Source organism: Crinia signifera, chromosome 5 (assembly GCF_055691185.1).
Source record: "Crinia signifera chromosome 5, ASM5569118v1, whole genome shotgun sequence".
NCBI classification, from domain to species: domain Eukaryota; kingdom Metazoa; phylum Chordata; class Amphibia; order Anura; family Myobatrachidae; genus Crinia; species Crinia signifera.
In genome coordinates this window covers 161,151,805-161,165,356 of record NC_139221.1, presented here as the reverse complement: position 1 = coordinate 161,165,356, position 13,552 = coordinate 161,151,805, and the positions used below count along the sequence as shown (strand labels likewise).

Sequence of the window (13,552 nt, the reverse complement as noted above, 5' to 3'; positions counted from 1 at the left end):
TTTTAGAAAAAATTAAATGAATTATTTTCCAATTTTGAGAAAATGATACAGTAAAACCTAGATATGAATTTTCTTAGCAAATTACACCTACGAATACATAAATCTTGCCAATAACACCAATGCGCGATACAAATCATTTCTTTTTGCTGAGCATTTAACTTCTATCAAGTACCTTATTGAAGTATTGAATGCAGTAAAATAGTGGAATTCAAAAAGAAATTAAATCAAGATGGGGAGACAGAGACAATAAGTGTATTGACATTTTTAACTGATGGTAAAATATATCAGTGAAAGGCCAAATTTTCAGGGCATACTGTGTGCTCCAGTGGCGCAATCGGTCAGCGCGCGGTACTTATAAGACAGTATCTGTTGAGCAATGCCGAGGTTGTGAGTTCAAGCCTCACCTGGAGCAGGAATATTTAGCTTTTTTTTCTTTTAATGATATCATCAGTCATTCATCTTCTGCTCTCGGAACATTTTTTATATGTAAGGATATTATGAAAAAGTAAAGCAAGAACATGAAATGCTAAGCAAACAGTAAGCCCCAGTGGCCTAATGGATAAGGCACTGGCCTCCTAAGCCAGGGATTGTGGGTTCAAGTCCCATCTGGGGTGTTTGTATTTATATCAACCATCTCAGCATTAGGGGTGGTTCTTTTAGCCTTGCTTCACCTGGATGCTGGATTTGCACAACAGTCCTGTTGAGTTGTGCTTGTTAATTGTTGCCACAGTAGCTACAAAATGACATTTATCATGATAACATTGTGGATTAGTGTCCTTAAAAGGTTTTTCTATAATTGAGGACCAAGGTTTAAAGACCCATCTTGGATGCATATTCCTTTGTTGCTCATTAGTCTTCACAAAAAATGATTCTTTTTTCAATGCTTGTGATTTTGTTCTTACAAGAAATCTCCATTTACCTCAACATTTCTGTAGAGTTTGTCTTGCAAATAAGTACCAGAGTGGCTGAAATATGACATTATCTAAGGCAATTGCTGATGGGAATCTTGAAGTCCTTTCTTGCATGTTGGAAGAATGGTATTTTTGATTTTATCATATTTCTTCTGCCACTCATCTTACTGTCATTGTAGATGGTAGAGTTGCAACAAACAACATATTCTTTTAATCAGACTACAATAATGATATAAGACTTTACATATTAAAATAGTGCATTATAAGACACATTAGTGTCAGTTTTCTTTTAGCCTTGCTTCACCTGGATGCTGGATTTGCACAACAGTCCTGTTGAGTTGTGCTTGTTAATTGTTGCCACAGTAGCTACAAAATGACATTTATCATGATAACATTGTGGATTAGTGTCCTTAAAAGGTTTTTCTATAATTGAGGACCAAGGTTTAAAGACCCATCTTGGATGCATATTCCTTTGTTGCTCATTAGTCTTCACAAAAAATGATTCTTTTTTCAATGCTTGTGATTTTGTTCTTACAAGAAATCTCCATTTACCTCAACATTTCTGTAGAGTTTGTCTTGCAAATAAGTACCAGAGTGGCTGAAATATGACATTATCTAAGGCAATTGCTGATGGGAATCTTGAAGTCCTTTCTTGCATGTTGGAAGAATGGTATTTTTGATTTTATCATATTTCTTCTGCCACTCATCTTACTGTCATTGTAGATGGTAGAGTTGCAACAAACAACATATTCTTTTAATCAGACTACAATAATGATATAAGACTTTACATATTAAAATAGTGCATTATAAGACACATTAGTGTCAGTTTTCCTTATGCCACATTTTATATCTACTATCTTAACATAATTTTAGAAAAAATTAAATGAATTATTTTCCAATTTTGAGAAAATGATACAGTAAAACCTAGATATGAATTTTCTTAGTAAATTACACCTACAAATACATAAATCTTGCCAATAACACCAATGCGCGATACAAATCATTTCTTTTTGCTGAGCATTTAACTTCTATCAAGTACCTTATTGAAGTATTGAATGCAGTAAAATAGTGGAATTCAAAAATAAATTGAATCAAGATGGGGAGACAGAGACAATAAGTGTATTGACATTTTTAACTGATGGTAAAATATATCAGTGAAAGGCCAAATTTTCAGGGCATACTGTGTGCTCTAGTGGCGCAATCGGTCAGCGCGCGGTACTTATAAGACAGTATCTGTTGAGCAATGCCGAGGTTGTGAGTTCAAGCCTCACCTGGAGCAGGAATATTTAGCTTTTTTTTCTTTTAATGATATCATCAGTCATTCATCTTCTGCTCTCGGAACATTTTTTATATGTAAGGATATTATGAAAAAGTAAAGCAAGAACATGAAATGCTAAGCAAACAGTAAGCCCCAGTGGCCTAATGGATAAGGCACTGGCCTCCTAAGCCAGGGATTGTGGGTTCAAGTCCCATCTGGGGTGTTTGTATTTATATCAACCATCTCAGCATTAGGGGTGGTTCTTTTAGCCTTGCTTCACCTGGATGCTGGATTTGCACAACAGTCCTGTTGAGTTGTGCTTGTTAATTGTTGCCACAGTAGCTACAAAATGACATTTATCATGATAACATTGTGGATTAGTGTCCTTAAAAGGTTTTTCTATAATTGAGGACCAAGGTTTAAAGACCCATCTTGGATGCATATTCCTTTGTTGCTCATTAGTCTTCACAAAAAATGATTCTTTTTTCAATGCTTGTGATTTTGTTCTTACAAGAAATCTCCATTTACCTCAACATTTCTGTAGAGTTTGTCTTGCAAATAAGTACCAGAGTGGCTGAAATATGACATTATCTAAGGCAATTGCTGATGGGAATCTTGAAGTCCTTTCTTGCATGTTGGAAGAATGGTATTTTTGATTTTATCATATTTCTTCTGCCACTCATCTTACTGTCATTGTAGATGGTAGAGTTGCAACAAACAACATATTCTTTTAATCAGACTACAATAATGATATAAGACTTTACATATTAAAATAGTGCATTATAAGACACATTAGTGTCAGTTTTCCCTATGCCACATTTTATATCTACTATCTTAACATAATTTTAGAAAAAATTAAATGAATTATTTTCCAATTTTGAGAAAATGATACAGTAAAACCTAGATATGAATTTTCTTAGCAAATTACACCTACGAATACATAAATCTTGCCAATAACACCAATGCGCGATACAAATCATTTCTTTTTGCTGAGCATTTAACTTCTATCAAGTACCTTATTGAAGTATTGAATGCAGTAAAATAGTGGAATTCAAAAATAAATTAAATCAAGATGGGGAGACAGAGACAATAAGTGTATTGACATTTTTAACTGATGGTAAAATATATCAGTGAAAGGCCAAATTTTCAGGGCATACTGTGTGCTCCAGTGGCGCAATCGGTCAGCGCGCGGTACTTATAAGACAGGATCTGTTGAGCAATGCCGAGGTTGTGAGTTCAAGCCTCACCTGGAGCAGGAATATTTAGCTTTTTTTTCTTTTAATGATATCATCAGTCATTCATCTTCTGCTCTCGGAACATTTTTTATATGTAAGGATATTATGAAAAAGTAAAGCAAGAACATGAAATGCTAAGCAAACAGTAAGCCCCAGTGGCCTAATGGATAAGGCACTGGCCTCCTAAGCCAGGGATTGTGGGTTCAAGTCCCATCTGGGGTGTTTGTATTTATATCAACCATCTCAGCATTAGGGGTGGTTCTTTTAGCCTTGCTTCACCTGGATGCTGGATTTGCACAACAGTCCTGTTGAGTTGTGCTTGTTAATTGTTGCCACAGTAGCTACAAAATGACATTTATCATGATAACATTGTGGATTAGTGTCCTTAAAAGGTTTTTCTATAATTGAGGACCAAGGTTTAAAGACCCATCTTGGATGCATATTCCTTTGTTGCTCATTAGTCTTCACAAAAAATGATTCTTTTTTCAATGCTTGTGATTTTGTTCTTACAAGAAATCTCCATTTACCTCAACATTTCTGTAGAGTTTGTCTTGCAAATAAGTACCAGAGTGGCTGAAATATGACATTATCTAAGGCAATTGCTGATGGGAATCTTGAAGTCCTTTCTTGCATGTTGGAAGAATGGTATTTTTGATTTTATCATATTTCTTCTGCCACTCATCTTACTGTCATTGTAGATGGTAGAGTTGCAACAAACAACATATTCTTTTAATCAGACTACAATAATGATATAAGACTTTACATATTAAAATAGTGCATTATAAGACACATTAGTGTCAGTTTTCCTTATGCCACATTTTATATCTACTATCTTAACATAATTTTAGAAAAAATTAAATGAATTATTTTCCAATTTTGAGAAAATGATACAGTAAAACCTAGATATGAATTTTCTTAGCAAATTACACCTACGAATACATAAATCTTGCCAATAACACCAATGCGCGATACAAATCATTTCTTTTTGCTGAGCATTTAACTTCTATCAAGTACCTTATTGAAGTATTGAATGCAGTAAAATAGTGGAATTCAAAAATAAATTAAATCAAGATGGGGAGACAGATACAATAAGTGTATTGACATTTTTAACTGATGGTAAAATATATCAGTGAAAGGCCAAATTTTCTGGGCATTCTGTGTGCTCCAGTGGCGCAATCGGTCAGCGCGCGGTACTTATAAGACAGTATCTGTTGAGCAATGCCGAGGTTGTGAGTTCAAGCCTCACCTGGAGCAGGAATATTTAGCTTTTTTTCTTTTAATGATATCATCAGTCATTCATCTTCTGCTCTCGGAACATTTTTTATATATGTAAGGATATTGTGAAAAAGTAAACCAAGAATATGAAATGCAAAGCAGACAGTAAGCACCAGTGGCCTAATGCCTAATGCCTAATACTGTGTGCTCCAGTGGCGCAATCGGTCAGCGCGCGGTACTTATAAGACAGTATCTGTTGAGCAATGCCGAGGTTGTGAGTTCAAGCCTCACCTGGAGCAGGAATATTTCGCTTTTTTTTCTTTTAATGATATCATCAGTCATTGATCATCTGCTCTCGGAACATTTTTTATATGTAAGGATATTATGAAAAAGTAAAGCAAGAACATGAAATGCAAAGCAGACAGTAAGCCCCAGTGGCCTAATGGATAAGGCACTGGCCTCCTAAGCCAGGGATTGTGGGTTCAAGTCCCATCTGGGGTGTTTGTATTTATATCAACTATCTCAGCATTAGGGGTGGTTCTTTTAGCCTTGCTTCACCTGGATGCTGGATTTGCACAACAGTCCTGTTGAGTTGTGCTTGTTAATTGTTGCCACAGTAGCTACAAAATGACATTTATCATGATAACATTGTGGATTAGTGTCCTTAAAAGGTTTTTCTATAATTGAGGACCAAGGTTTAAAGACCCATCTTGGATGCATATTCCTTTGTTGCTCATTAGTCTTCACAAAAAAATGATTCTTTTTTCAATGCTTGTGATTTTGTTCTTACAAGAAATCTCCATTTACCTCAACATTTCTGTAGAGTTTGTCTTGCAAATAAGTACCAGATTGGCTGAAATATGACATTATCTAAGGCAATTGCTGATGGGAATCTTGAAGTCCTTTCTTGCATGTTGGAAGAATGGTATTTTTGATTTTATCATATTTCTTCTGCCACTCATCTTACTGTCATTGTAGATGGTAGAGTTGCAACAAACAACATATTCTTTTAATCAGACTACAATAATGATATAAGACTTTACATATTAAAATAGTGCATTATAAGACACATTAGTGTCAGTTTTCCTTATGCCACATTTTATATCTACTATCTTAACATAATTTTAGAAAAAATTAAATGAATTATTTTCCAATTTTGAGAAAATGATACAGTAAAACCTAGATATGAATTTTCTTAGCAAATTACACCTACGAATACATACATCTTGCCAATAACACCAATGCGCGATACAAATCATTTCTTTTTGCTGAGCATTTAACTTCTATCAAGTACCTTATTGAAGTATTGAATGCAGTAAAATAGTGGAATTCAAAAATAAATTAAATCAAGATGGGGAGACAGAGACAATAAGTGTATTGACATTTTTAACTGATGGTAAAATATATCAGTGAAAGGCCAAATTTTCAGGGCATACTGTGTGCTCCAGTGGCGCAATCGGTCAGCGCGCGGTACTTATAAGACAGGATCTGTTGAGCAATGCCGAGGTTGTGAGTTCAAGCCTCACCTGGAGCAGGAATATTTAGCTTTTTTTTCTTTTAATGATATCATCAGTCATTCATCTTCTGCTCTCGGAACATTTTTTATATGTAAGGATATTATGAAAAAGTAAAGCAAGAACATGAAATGCTAAGCAAACAGTAAGCCCCAGTGGCCTAATGGATAAGGCACTGGCCTCCTAAGCCAGGGATTGTGGGTTCAAGTCCCATCTGGGGTGTTTGTATTTATATCAACCATCTCAGCATTAGGGGTGGTTCTTTTAGCCTTGCTTCACCTGGATGCTGGATTTGCACAACAGTCCTGTTGAGTTGTGCTTGTTAATTGTTGCCACAGTAGCTACAAAATGACATTTATCATGATAACATTGTGGATTAGTGTCCTTAAAAGGTTTTTCTATAATTGAGGACCAAGGTTTAAAGACCCATCTTGGATGCATATTCCTTTGTTGCTCATTAGTCTTCACAAAAAATGATTCTTTTTTCAATGCTTGTGATTTTGTTCTTACAAGAAATCTCCATTTACCTCAACATTTCTGTAGAGTTTGTCTTGCAAATAAGTACCAGAGTGGCTGAAATATGACATTATCTAAGGCAATTGCTGATGGGAATCTTGAAGTCCTTTCTTGCATGTTGGAAGAATGGTATTTTTGATTTTATCATATTTCTTCTGCCACTCATCTTACTGTCATTGTAGATGGTAGAGTTGCAACAAACAACATATTCTTTTAATCAGACTACAATAATGATATAAGACTTTACATATTAAAATAGTGCATTATAAGACACATTAGTGTCAGTTTTCCTTATGCCACATTTTATATCTACTATCTTAACATAATTTTAGAAAAAATTAAATGAATTATTTTCCAATTTTGAGAAAATGATACAGTAAAACCTAGATATGAATTTTCTTAGCAAATTACACCTACGAATACATAAATCTTGCCAATAACACCAATGCGCGATACAAATCATTTCTTTTTGCTGAGCATTTAACTTCTATCAAGTACCTTATTGAAGTATTGAATGCAGTAAAATAGTGGAATTCAAAAATAAATTAAATCAAGATGGGGAGACAGAGACAATAAGTGTATTGACATTTTTAACTGATGGTAAAATATATCAGTGAAAGGCCAAATTTTCTGGGCATACTGTGTGCTCCAGTGGCGCAATCGGTCAGCGCGCGGTACTTATAAGACAGTATCTGTTGAGCAATGCCGAGGTTGGAGCAGGAATATTTAGCTTTTTTTCTTTTAATGATATCATCAGTCATTCATCTTCTGCTCTCGGAACATTTTTTATATGTAAGGATATTATGAAAAAGTAAAGCAAGAACATGAAATGCAAAGCAAACAGTAAGCCCCAGTGGCCTAATGGATAAGGCACTGGCCTCCTAAGCCAGGGATTGTGGGTTCAAGTCCCATCTGGGGTGTTTGTATTTATATCAACCATCTCAGCATTAGGGGTGGTTCTTTTAGCCTTGCTTCACCTGGATGCTGGATTTGCACAATCGATTTGAGTTGTGCTTGTTAATTGTTGCCACAGTAGCTACAAAATGACATTTATCATGATAACATTGTGGATTAGTGTCCTTAAAAGGTTTTTCTATAATTGAGGACCAAGGTTTAAAGACCCATCTTGGATGCATATTCCTTTGTTGCTCATTAGTCTTCACAAAAAATGATTCTTTTTTCAATGCTTGTGATTTTGTTCTTACAAGAAATCTCCATTTACCTCAACATTTCTGTAGAGTTTGTCTTGCAAATAAGTACCAGAGTGGCTGAAATATGACATTATCTAAGGCAATTGCTGATGGGAATCTTGAAGTCCTTTCTTGCATGTTGGAAGAATGGTATTTTTGATTTTATCATATTTCTTCTGCCACTCATCTTACTGTCATTGTAGATGGTAGAGTTGCAACAAACAACATATTCTTTTAATCAGACTACAATAATGATATAAGACTTTACATATTAAAATAGTGCATTATAAGACACATTAGTGTCAGTTTTCCTTATGCCACATTTTATATCTACTATCTTAACATAATTTTAGAAAAAATTAAATGAATTATTTTCCAATTTTGAGAAAATGATACAGTAAAACCTAGATATGAATTTTCTTAGCAAATTACACCTACGAATACATAAATCTTGCCAATAACACCAATGCGCGATACAAATCATTTCTTTTTGCTGAGCATTTAACTTCTATCAAGTACCTTATTGAAGTATTGAATGCAGTAAAATAGTGGAATTCAAAAATAAATTAAATCAAGATGGGGAGACAGAGACAATAAGTGTATTGACATTTTTAACTGATGGTAAAATTTATCAGTGAAAGGCCAAATTTTCACTGCATACTGTGTGCTCCAGTGGCGCAATCGGTCAGCGCGCGGTACTTATAAGACAGTATCTGTTGAGCAATGCCGAGGTTGTGAGTTCAAGCCTCACCTGGAGCAGGAATAATTAGCTTTTTTTTCTGTTAATGATATCATCAGTCAGTGATCATCTGCTGTCAGAACATTTTTTATATATGTAAGGATATTGTGAAAAAGTAAACCAAGAATATGAAATGCAAAGCAGACAGTAAGCACCAGTGGCCTAATGCCTAATGCCTAATACTGTGTGCTCCAGTGGCGCAATCGGTCAGCGCGCGGTACTTATAAGACAGTATCTGTTGAGCAATGCCGAGGTTGTGAGTTCAAGCCTCACCTGGAGCAGGAATATTTCGCTTTTTTTTCTTTTAATGATATCATCAGTCATTGATTATCTGCTCTCGGAACATTTTTTATATGTAAGGATATTATGAAAAAGTAAAGCAAGAACATGAAATGCAAAGCAGACAGTAAGCCCCAGTGGCCTAATGGATAAGGCACTGGCCTCCTAAGCCAGGGATTGTGGGTTCAAGTCCCATCTGGGGTGTTTGTATTTATATCAACTATCTCAGCATTAGGGGTGGTTCTTTTAGCCTTGCTTCACCTGGATGCTGGATTTGCACAACAGTCCTGTTGAGTTGTGCTTGTTAATTGTTGCCACAGTAGCTACAAAATGACATTTATCATGATAACATTGTGGATTAGTGTCCTTAAAAGGTTTTTCTATAATTGAGGACCAAGGTTTAAAGACCCATCTTGGATGCATATTCCTTTGTTGCTCATTAGTCTTCACAAAAAAATGATTCTTTTTTCAATGCTTGTGATTTTGTTCTTACAAGAAATCTCCATTTACCTCAACATTTCTGTAGAGTTTGTCTTGCAAATAAGTACCAGAGTGGCTGAAATATGACATTATCTAAGGCAATTGCTGATGGGAATCTTGAAGTCCTTTCTTGCATGTTGGAAGAATGGTATTTTTGATTTTATCATATTTCTTCTGCCACTCATCTTACTGTCATTGTAGATGGTAGAGTTGCAACAAACAACATATTCTTTTAATCAGACTACAATAATGATATAAGACTTTACATATTAAAATAGTGCATTATAAGACACATTAGTGTCAGTTTTCCTTATGCCACATTTTATATCTACTATCTTAACATAATTTTAGAAAAAATTAAATGAATTATTTTCCAATTTTGAGAAAATGATACAGTAAAACCTAGATATGAATTTTCTTAGCAAATTACACCTACGAATACATAAATCTTGCCAATAACACCAATGCGCGATACAAATCATTTCTTTTTGCTGAGCATTTAACTTCTATCAAGTACCTTATTGAAGTATTGAATGCAGTAAAATAGTGGAATTCAAAAATAAATTAAATCAAGATGGGGAGACAGAGACAATAAGTGTATTGACATTTTTAACTGATGGTAAAATATATCAGTGAAAGGCCAAATTTTCAGGGCATACTGTGTGCTCCAGTGGCGCAATCGGTCAGCGCGCGGTACTTATAAGACAGGATCTGTTGAGCAATGCCGAGGTTGTGAGTTCAAGCCTCACCTGGAGCAGGAATATTTAGCTTTTTTTTCTTTTAATGATATCATCAGTCATTCATCTTCTGCTCTCGGAACATTTTTTATATTTAAGGATATTATGAAAAAGTAAAGCAAGAACATGAAATGCTAAGCAAACAGTAAGCCCCAGTGGCCTAATGGATAAGGCACTGGCCTCCTAAGCCAGGGATTGTGGGTTCAAGTCCCATCTGGGGTGTTTGTATTTATATCAACCATCTCAGCATTAGGGGTGGTTCTTTTAGCCTTGCTTCACCTGGATGCTGGATTTGCACAACAGTCCTGTTGAGTTGTGCTTGTTAATTGTTGCCACAGTAGCTACAAAATGACATTTATCATGATAACATTGTGGATTAGTGTCCTTAAAAGGTTTTTCTATAATTGAGGACCAAGGTTTAAAGACCCATCTTGGATGCATATTCCTTTGTTGCTCATTAGTCTTCACAAAAAATGATTCTTTTTTCAATGCTTGTGATTTTGTTCTTACAAGAAATCTCCATTTACCTCAACATTTCTGTAGAGTTTGTCTTGCAAATAAGTACCAGAGTGGCTGAAATATGACATTATCTAAGGCAATTGCTGATGGGAATCTTGAAGTCCTTTCTTGCATGTTGGAAGAATGGTATTTTTGATTTTATCATATTTCTTCTGCCACTCATCTTACTGTCATTGTAGATGGTAGAGTTGCAACAAACAACATATTCTTTTAATCAGACTACAATAATGATATAAGACTTTACATATTAAAATAGTGCATTATAAGACACATTAGTGTCAGTTTTCCTTATGCCACATTTTATATCTACTATCTTAACATAATTTTAGAAAAAATTAAATGAATTATTTTCCAATTTTGAGAAAATGATACAGTAAAACCTAGATATGAATTTTCTTAGCAAATTACACCTACGAATACATAAATCTTGCCAATAACACCAATGCGCGATACAAATCATTTCTTTTTGCTGAGCATTTAACTTCTATCAAGTACCTTATTGAAGTATTGAATGCAGTAAAATAGTGGAATTCAAAAATAAATTAAATCAAGATGGGGAGACAGAGACAATAAGTGTATTGACATTTTTAACTGATGGTAAAATATATCAGTGAAAGGCCAAATTTTCTGGGCATACTGTGTGCTCCAGTGGCGCAATCGGTCAGCGCGCGGTACTTATAAGACAGTATCTGTTGAGCAATGCCGAGGTTGTGAGTTCAAGCCTCACCTGGAGCAGGAATATTTAGCTTTTTTTCTTTTAATGATATCATCACTCATTCATCTTCTGCTCTCGGAACATTTTTTATATGTAAGGATATTATGAAAAAGTAAAGCAAGAACATGAAATGCAAAGCAAACAGTAAGCCCCAGTGGCCTAATGGATAAGGCACTGGCCTCCTAAGCCAGGGATTGTGGGTTCAAGTCCCATCTGGGGTGTTTGTATTTATATCAACCATCTCAGCATTAGGGGTGGTTCTTTTAGCCTTGCTTCACCTGGATGCTGGATTTGCACAACAGTCCTGTTGAGTTGTGCTTGTTAATTGTTGCCACAGTAGCTACAAAATGACATTTATCATGATAACATTGTGGATTAGTGTCCTTAAAAGGTTTTTCTATAATTGAGGACCAAGGTTTAAAGACCCATCTTGGATGCATATTCCTTTGTTGCTCATTAGTCTTCACAAAAAATGATTCTTTTTTCAATGCTTGTGATTTTGTTCTTACAAGAAATCTCCATTTACCTCAACATTTCTGTAGAGTTTGTCTTGCAAATAAGTACCAGAGTGGCTGAAATATGACATTATCTAAGGCAATTGCTGATGGGAATCTTGAAGTCCTTTCTTGCATGTTGGAAGAATGGTATTTTTGATTTTATCATATTTCTTCTGCCACTCATCTTACTGTCATTGTAGATGGTAGAGTTGCAACAAACAACATATTCTTTTAATCAGACTACAATAATGATATAAGACTTTACATATTAAAATAGTGCATTATAAGACACATTAGTGTCAGTTTTCCTTATGCCACATTTTATATCTACTATCTTAACATAATTTTAGAAAAAATTAAATGAATTATTTTCCAATTTTGAGAAAATGATACAGTAAAACCTAGATATGAATTTTCTTAGCAAATTACACCTACGAATACATAAATCTTGCCAATAACACCAATGCGCGATACAAATCATTTCTTTTTGCTGAGCATTTAACTTCTATCAAGTACCTTATTGAAGTATTGAATGCAGTAAAATAGTGGAATTCAAAAATAAATTAAATCAAGATGGGGAGACAGAGACAATAAGTGTATTGACATTTTTAACTGATGGTAAAATTTATCAGTGAAAGGCCAAATTTTCACTGCATACTGTGTGCTCCAGTGGCGCAATCGGTCAGCGCGCGGTACTTATAAGACAGTATCTGTTGAGCAATGCCGAGGTTGTGAGTTCAAGCCTCACCTGGAGCAGGAATAATTAGCTTTTTTTTCTGTTAATGATATCATCAGTCAGTGATCATCTGCTGTCAGAACATTTTTTATATATGTAAGGATATTGTGAAAAAGTAAACCAAGAATATGAAATGCAAAGCAGACAGTAAGCACCAGTGGCCTAATGCCTAATGCCTAATACTGTGTGCTCCAGTGGCGCAATCGGTCAGCGCGCGGTACTTATAAGACAGTATCTGTTGAGCAATGCCGAGGTTGTGAGTTCAAGCCTCACCTGGAGCAGGAATATTTCGCTTTTTTTTCTTTTAATGATATCATCAGTCATTGATCATCTGCTCTCGGAACATTTTTTATATGTAAGGATATTATGAAAAAGTAAAGCAAGAACATGAAATGCAAAGCAGACAGTAAGCCCCAGTGGCCTAATGGATAAGGCACTGGCCTCCTAAGCCAGGGATTGTGGGTTCAAGTCCCATCTGGGGTGTTTGTATTTATATCAACTATCTCAGCATTAGGGGTGGTTCTTTTAGCCTTGCTTCACCTGGATGCTGGATTTGCACAACAGTCCTGTTGAGTTGTGCTTGTTAATTGTTGCCACAGTAGCTACAAAATGACATTTATCATGATAACATTGTGGATTGGTGTCCTTAAAAGGTTTTTCTATAATTGAGGACCAAGGTTTAAAGACCCATCTTGGATGCATATTCCTTTGTTGCTCATTAGTCTTCACAAAAAAATGATTCTTTTTTCAATGCTTGTGATTTTGTTCTTACAAGAAATCTCCATTTACCTCAACATTTCTGTAGAGTTTGTCTTGCAAATAAGTACCAGAGTGGCTGAAATATGACATTATCTAAGGCAATTGCTGATGGGAATCTTGAAGTCCTTTCTTGCATGTTGGAAGAATGGTATTTTTGATTTTATCATATTTCTTCTGCCACTCATCTTACTGTCATTGTAGATGGTAGAGTTGCAACAAACAACATATTCTTTTAATCAGACTACAATAATG

General features: G+C 35.1%; 22 non-coding genes across 22 annotated transcripts; all 22 read left to right on the top strand.

Moving 5' to 3' along the window:
- Window positions 1–319: 319 nt before the first annotated feature.
- TRNAI-UAU (transfer RNA isoleucine (anticodon UAU)) lies at window positions 320–412 on the top strand. The gene is given in 2 exon segments: window positions 320–357; window positions 377–412. It is a non-coding gene; the product is annotated as a tRNA-Ile (tRNA).
- Window positions 413–541: 129 nt separating this feature from the next.
- TRNAR-CCU (transfer RNA arginine (anticodon CCU)) lies at window positions 542–614 on the top strand. The gene has a single exon. It is a non-coding gene; the product is annotated as a tRNA-Arg (tRNA).
- Window positions 615–2,097: 1,483 nt separating this feature from the next.
- TRNAI-UAU (transfer RNA isoleucine (anticodon UAU)) lies at window positions 2,098–2,190 on the top strand. Its single transcript is given in 2 exon segments — window positions 2,098–2,135; window positions 2,155–2,190. It is a non-coding gene; the product is annotated as a tRNA-Ile (tRNA).
- Window positions 2,191–2,319: 129 nt separating this feature from the next.
- TRNAR-CCU (transfer RNA arginine (anticodon CCU)) lies at window positions 2,320–2,392 on the top strand. Its single transcript has one exon. It is a non-coding gene; the product is annotated as a tRNA-Arg (tRNA).
- Window positions 2,393–3,331: 939 nt separating this feature from the next.
- On the top strand, window positions 3,332–3,424 carry TRNAI-UAU (transfer RNA isoleucine (anticodon UAU)). Its single transcript is given in 2 exon segments — window positions 3,332–3,369; window positions 3,389–3,424. It is a non-coding gene; the product is annotated as a tRNA-Ile (tRNA).
- A 129-nt stretch (window positions 3,425–3,553) lies between these two features.
- TRNAR-CCU (transfer RNA arginine (anticodon CCU)) lies at window positions 3,554–3,626 on the top strand. Its single transcript has one exon. It is a non-coding gene; the product is annotated as a tRNA-Arg (tRNA).
- A 939-nt stretch (window positions 3,627–4,565) lies between these two features.
- Window positions 4,566–4,658, top strand: TRNAI-UAU (transfer RNA isoleucine (anticodon UAU)). The gene is given in 2 exon segments: window positions 4,566–4,603; window positions 4,623–4,658. It is a non-coding gene; the product is annotated as a tRNA-Ile (tRNA).
- A 167-nt stretch (window positions 4,659–4,825) lies between these two features.
- TRNAI-UAU (transfer RNA isoleucine (anticodon UAU)) lies at window positions 4,826–4,918 on the top strand. Its single transcript is given in 2 exon segments — window positions 4,826–4,863; window positions 4,883–4,918. It is a non-coding gene; the product is annotated as a tRNA-Ile (tRNA).
- Window positions 4,919–5,047: 129 nt separating this feature from the next.
- Window positions 5,048–5,120, top strand: TRNAR-CCU (transfer RNA arginine (anticodon CCU)). Its single transcript has one exon. It is a non-coding gene; the product is annotated as a tRNA-Arg (tRNA).
- A 940-nt stretch (window positions 5,121–6,060) lies between these two features.
- Window positions 6,061–6,153, top strand: TRNAI-UAU (transfer RNA isoleucine (anticodon UAU)). The gene is given in 2 exon segments: window positions 6,061–6,098; window positions 6,118–6,153. It is a non-coding gene; the product is annotated as a tRNA-Ile (tRNA).
- Window positions 6,154–6,282: 129 nt separating this feature from the next.
- Window positions 6,283–6,355, top strand: TRNAR-CCU (transfer RNA arginine (anticodon CCU)). The gene has a single exon. It is a non-coding gene; the product is annotated as a tRNA-Arg (tRNA).
- Window positions 6,356–7,496: 1,141 nt separating this feature from the next.
- Window positions 7,497–7,569, top strand: TRNAR-CCU (transfer RNA arginine (anticodon CCU)). Its single transcript has one exon. It is a non-coding gene; the product is annotated as a tRNA-Arg (tRNA).
- A 936-nt stretch (window positions 7,570–8,505) lies between these two features.
- On the top strand, window positions 8,506–8,598 carry TRNAI-UAU (transfer RNA isoleucine (anticodon UAU)). Its single transcript is given in 2 exon segments — window positions 8,506–8,543; window positions 8,563–8,598. It is a non-coding gene; the product is annotated as a tRNA-Ile (tRNA).
- A 168-nt stretch (window positions 8,599–8,766) lies between these two features.
- Window positions 8,767–8,859, top strand: TRNAI-UAU (transfer RNA isoleucine (anticodon UAU)). The gene is given in 2 exon segments: window positions 8,767–8,804; window positions 8,824–8,859. It is a non-coding gene; the product is annotated as a tRNA-Ile (tRNA).
- Window positions 8,860–8,988: 129 nt separating this feature from the next.
- On the top strand, window positions 8,989–9,061 carry TRNAR-CCU (transfer RNA arginine (anticodon CCU)). Its single transcript has one exon. It is a non-coding gene; the product is annotated as a tRNA-Arg (tRNA).
- Window positions 9,062–10,001: 940 nt separating this feature from the next.
- Window positions 10,002–10,094, top strand: TRNAI-UAU (transfer RNA isoleucine (anticodon UAU)). Its single transcript is given in 2 exon segments — window positions 10,002–10,039; window positions 10,059–10,094. It is a non-coding gene; the product is annotated as a tRNA-Ile (tRNA).
- Window positions 10,095–10,223: 129 nt separating this feature from the next.
- On the top strand, window positions 10,224–10,296 carry TRNAR-CCU (transfer RNA arginine (anticodon CCU)). Its single transcript has one exon. It is a non-coding gene; the product is annotated as a tRNA-Arg (tRNA).
- A 939-nt stretch (window positions 10,297–11,235) lies between these two features.
- Window positions 11,236–11,328, top strand: TRNAI-UAU (transfer RNA isoleucine (anticodon UAU)). Its single transcript is given in 2 exon segments — window positions 11,236–11,273; window positions 11,293–11,328. It is a non-coding gene; the product is annotated as a tRNA-Ile (tRNA).
- Window positions 11,329–11,456: 128 nt separating this feature from the next.
- On the top strand, window positions 11,457–11,529 carry TRNAR-CCU (transfer RNA arginine (anticodon CCU)). Its single transcript has one exon. It is a non-coding gene; the product is annotated as a tRNA-Arg (tRNA).
- Window positions 11,530–12,468: 939 nt separating this feature from the next.
- On the top strand, window positions 12,469–12,561 carry TRNAI-UAU (transfer RNA isoleucine (anticodon UAU)). Its single transcript is given in 2 exon segments — window positions 12,469–12,506; window positions 12,526–12,561. It is a non-coding gene; the product is annotated as a tRNA-Ile (tRNA).
- A 168-nt stretch (window positions 12,562–12,729) lies between these two features.
- TRNAI-UAU (transfer RNA isoleucine (anticodon UAU)) lies at window positions 12,730–12,822 on the top strand. Its single transcript is given in 2 exon segments — window positions 12,730–12,767; window positions 12,787–12,822. It is a non-coding gene; the product is annotated as a tRNA-Ile (tRNA).
- Window positions 12,823–12,951: 129 nt separating this feature from the next.
- On the top strand, window positions 12,952–13,024 carry TRNAR-CCU (transfer RNA arginine (anticodon CCU)). The gene has a single exon. It is a non-coding gene; the product is annotated as a tRNA-Arg (tRNA).
- The last annotated feature ends 528 nt before the right edge of the window (window positions 13,025–13,552 follow it).